The sequence below is a fragment of the Nicotiana sylvestris genome, chromosome 8 (assembly GCF_000393655.2).
Source record: "Nicotiana sylvestris chromosome 8, ASM39365v2, whole genome shotgun sequence".
NCBI lineage: Eukaryota > Viridiplantae > Streptophyta > Magnoliopsida > Solanales > Solanaceae > Nicotiana > Nicotiana sylvestris.
Window position 1 is genome coordinate 164706760 of NC_091064.1, and position 5620 is coordinate 164712379.

Sequence of the window (5620 nt, forward strand, 5' to 3'; positions counted from 1 at the left end):
AAGCCCAAAATTAACCCCAAAAATCAAACACGGACCCACACATCGGAACCTGACAAAACACACAAAATCCGATAACCCATTAAATTATGAGTTCAACCATATTCCCATTAAATTATGAGTCCAGCCATATTAGTTTAACTCAAATTTGACTTCGAATCGATGTTCAAAACTCAAAAACTCCCTCTATGAAACTTTAGGGAAAACCCCAATTTCTCTCTTGAAACCCTCAATCAAATGCCAAAAACGAAGATAGATTCATGATATAAAATCAAAAATGAGTAGAGAACACTTACCCCAATCCACATGGTAAAGATTGCTTCAAGAATTGCCTCAATCCGAGCCTCATAACTCCAAATTTGCAAAAAAAATGGTTGAAACCTCTGAAATAGAGTAGTTTATAATCACTAGGTGAATTAATGAATCGCAATCGTGGAAACACCCTCGCGTTCGCGAAGAAGGAAAATGTGCTGCCTCAAATATACACTATACGATCGCGTATAAATCCGTGCAAACGCGGTACACAAAGCTCCCAAACTATGCGATCGCTGAAACAAGGCCGTGAACACGAACAGAAATAGCCTCTGCCTAGCTCTGCCCAAAATCACTATGCGAACGCGTGGAAACCTATGCCAACACGTTGCTCAAACTGCAGCAACCTATGCGAACGCATATGAGGACTCGCGAACGAGATGAACAATTTCTCCCAGTGTTCATACAACTCTACGCGATCGCGACTAACTCTACGTGATCACGAATAAGAAAACCGGATGCTCAACAGAACTAATAAATGCCAAAATGAAGGAAAATGATCCGAATTCAATCCAAAACACGCCCGATTCCCTCGGGACCACATCCGAACATTCCCACAAGTACCATAATATAACACGGACCTACTCGAGGCCTCAACTCACGCATAACAACATCAAAATGATGAATTGCACCTCAAATCAAACTTAAATGAACTCAAATTTTGCACATAAGTCACAAATAACATAACGAAGCTATTCTAATTCCCGGAATCACAATCCAAATCCGATGTCTTCAAAGTCAACTCTCGGTCAAACTTATAAGTTTTACCAAACCTTCAAATTTTAGTTTTTCACCAATTTGTACTGAAACCTTCTAGAAGCATCCAAATGCAAACTCAGGCATACGCCCGAGTCCAAAATCACCATTCAGACCTAACGGAACCATCAAAACTCCAATCCGAGGTCAAATGCTAAAAAGTTAAACTTGGTCAACTTTCCAACTTAAAGCTTCAATCATGACGCTCATTCTTCCAAATCGATTCTAAATAACTTGAAAACCAAAACCGACGATTCACACAAGTCATAATTACATCATACAGAGTTACTCATGCCCTCACACCGAGCAAAGTGCAAATGCTCAAAATGATCGGCCGGGTCATTACATCATCCCCAACTTAAACACACATTCGTCCTCGAACGCGCCAAGAGTTGTTCCTAAGCCATCAAATCACTGTGTAACCTTATCACACACATACTCGGGGATGATCCCACGTCACTCTATTCCATACAGGCCTAACAACACAAAATAACTGAAGATCATTACTTCAACCTTAGTCCGTAAACCACAGAATTCAATTTCCAACATCCGGAATTTCCTACTAGACCTGAATCTCACATCTACACACTGTATAAGTATGAACAAGCTGTATCAAGCCATAAACATAATCCAAGATGTACTCACATAACATACTGCATGACTCACATAGTCGTAGCAAAATTTCTGATCACAATAGTTGCTCAAAACAACCCAATATCGGTAATAAACCTCATATCAAACAAAATCTCATTCTCAACCTTCGTACACTACTGATGATGAAAGAAACACGTGAAAACTCATAACCATTCATCAGATCAACAAGTCATGGAGATCCCTCTCTTTCCGCAAGAACTATAGCCAATTTCTAAGTAGATCAGCGACATTACCCTTTCAAATATACCGCAATCAAATTCGATAGCACCCATTCTAGGTCCGACGACCTTATCTTATCAAATACAAGCTACTCTACTAACATGCCACACCAATACTACCCAGAGCCACAAATCGTGCAATCCGTGCACTAATATGCAACAATTCAAATGTACTCAAACATGGAAAATGATTCAAACAAGAGAACCATCCTGCAAGTTCAATAAGTACCACCACAACCGAAATGCTACGAACCCATCATACCTAGTAAAACCAATACACACGAATCTAACATAAAGGATCATATCCCGCACAACTTTGCTGCAATGCGCAACCCCATCCAAACACTAGTCCACATGAAATACTCAAGTCACAATGCTCAAAATTAACAACCATACACAATTTGACGTCTAGTACCAAAAGTCCATGACCATAACCACTGAGAAGCAAATAACTCAATATCATAGTCCGGAAAGAACATAACCAAATGTGCAATATTCAACACCTTAATATCTATCTCGCTCGAATTCCGCTATAAGGCCTAATAGAACTGCACCATGTGTTCATATGACCAACGAATCACAACCCCTCGTGGCATAGAAGGGTAATACATAGATCATATCAGAACACGAATAAGCTTAATTCTAACGGAATGACACATCCCTCAACAGTAGCAGTACAGAGTCAACCAATCTGACCCGATATAGAATACACATCCTTATTGGGCATATCAATGAATCCCAATTCAACTCTGGCGACCCACAATAGATAAATAACCCTCCGAAAGTTCACAATGACTGAATCATAACACATACTATCATCTGGCTAGCTTTGGCCACAACTTTATAGTTTACAACCACGAAACAATCTGCTTTTGAGAACTCCCAGACTCCAAATTTATATAACGCACGAATCACCATATCCGATCCCAACTCCACCACCCGAATGTCTAACACATCTCTCACACGTGATCATCCCATGAGGAATACTTCCATAATTCTTCTGTACCACATAGAAAAATCTGAATATCAGCAATCGATCAACCATGAGAGTACCACAATATCAATGAAGAGTCTGTAAGTCAAAACACAGTACACCTTCTGAAATGTACACTCTCCTCAAGCAATACAAAATAGTAATATCATTCACCTAGTCATCTGAAATCGTCTATGTTGCCTAAGAATTCATGACTTTCCCTTCAAAACTGACTCGTGACCTTGTATACGCAAATCTTAATCTCATACAACACACCGCATCAATCATGCCATCATATGAAAAGTACGAGGATATAATAATCAACTCTAAGTCATAAGTAGAATACCTATTCAATTAGCCAGGAACCTGCGTTTGATCTCATCCAGGAGAAAATCCTAATACGCAACATGTTCCTCAAGCTAGTAGGAAATATCCACCTCGAACTGTGATAAAAATCACTGAGAACTCTTTGGAATCCGTTTGCACATAACCAAGCTATCATAACTGAATCCCTCTAACTCAACAAAGTCACGCATGTCACCAAAACCCAAGAGCATTGGCAAAAAACACCTGTAGAGATTCACCACATCATAAGTACCCAAAGAACCGATCATACCCATTACTGTGCTGATCTAACCTACTATCAAACTATCCTATTTCTCTGAGTTCATTCCGAACTACCCTCAAAGGGACACTTCTCCTTGCAAAACACCATGATCTTTAACCAAAACTCACCGTACGAGATCCTAGAATAAAATCACATCGTTGTAAGGCCCATAAGACGCCGTATTTCCCCCTTAAGCACCCCAAAAATGCCACAATCGAGACACCCACTCTGAAGAGACCTTCTGTGGGTCTAAAGTCATTTGCTTCACATAATGATATAGAAATACTGCGAGACTCGACACCATCCAATGTAAATCTCATATTCTTGCCATATACAAATCCAAGAAATTCTCAATTGCTGCATATTTATTGAACCCATTAGAACTTTCTCAAGAGCCATCCATTACTCTCAAATCTCAATTGTGCTGCCCAACCGGGCCAAATGACCTGTGTCCCATTAGCACAACAACACTCAAGGAAGTAACCCTGCCTTAACACAACTGATCAAATTCATACTCCATGCACACTACGTCATCCACACATAATAGTCAATCATTCCATGATTTGCATATACTCATAAATGCAATATAACCCATATTCAGAAATTTTCTTACTCGAGTCATCCTCAAAACCAACCTCTACAAGTCATATTTGAGTCATAAGTATGCCTCAAACCGAAACCAGTACCACATAACCATGCAATCAAATCATTGATAGCGACTCCCCCACTTGGCTCGAAGCCATAGAACAAAACACTTGATAACTCATAACACCCATAATTTATTATTGCCATAATCTCGCACCGAAATTCAACTCAACCCTTCATAAGATCAGGTAACACAAACCATATAATACCTCAAATCATTTGTTAATCTCGCATTCATCCTCGGGACGGTCAGGTCAACTTTTTCAACCAACCCAAACTCAAATAGCACAATTATAATCCACTGGTAGAAAAGAAAGTCTCCACACAGTATCATAAAGACCACACATTTATAAATTACCTCGCATGGTATAACCCACCTGCTTAGCCTCAAACTGACATCTCCTAATACCCTTTCACAACTGCACTACTATGCAATCACTTAATCTTCCTAAGTCTGGACTCATCAATAAGACATGAGTATATGATTTGTTCCACAATTAAGCAACATGAAAGATCCTTCAATACACTCATAATTCGAGACTATGCGCCACATCAAGACAGAAATCAAGCACCTGATAGTCCTTTTTACATCTCAAGAAAACTCTTCCCGTCACCTTCAATCCATTAGAACACATCTCGCAGTCACATTATACTCATCATATAGCCATCCAACCACTCATCGAGCCATAAATTCTGCTAATAGGGACACCACTAGACATATAAGTTCAAAAGCATGTGCTCACGCAATCGAAATCCCCGTGCTTAAGATACAGCCATATCCCGGCCTCAAGTCCTACATATTGGCCAACCATCTGCATGTAGAAATCACATCTCGTACCTTATCCATGGAATCACAAACCGGTGATGCACAACTAATACCGAGAACTCACATGCGCATACGAATTCATGGAAAGAATTCAAAGAGTTACGCTTCAAGCTAAATCAATACTGATAAGGAAAGAAAGATGGGAAGTTTATCCTAAATTCCTTGAGACTCTCGAAGATAGGTATGGACGTCACTACTAATCCGCAAAATTCTACTAGACACTTGCTCATGACTTATAGAACTTGTGAACCTAGGGTTATGATACCAACTTGTCACGACCCAAAATCCAGACCGTCGTGATGGCACCTAACCCAACCCGCTAGGTAAGCCAATTAATAATAAAATACAATATAATAATACTGATGTGAGTCAAAGATAAGATAACTGAACTTATACAACTCTCCAAGGACTGGTAGTACAAATCATGAGCTTATAAGATTTAGATTTTTACAAGACCGAACTGAAATAATTACAACATATGTTTAGAATGTAATTGAACAGAATTCGAATCTAATGCTACCAAGGAGAAGTGATAGCCACAACTGGAGTGTATGTACATATTCAGATATAGCTCCCGCCGTACGCATCAACATCAGCATCCAACAATCCGAATCTAATGTCTTCAAAGTCAA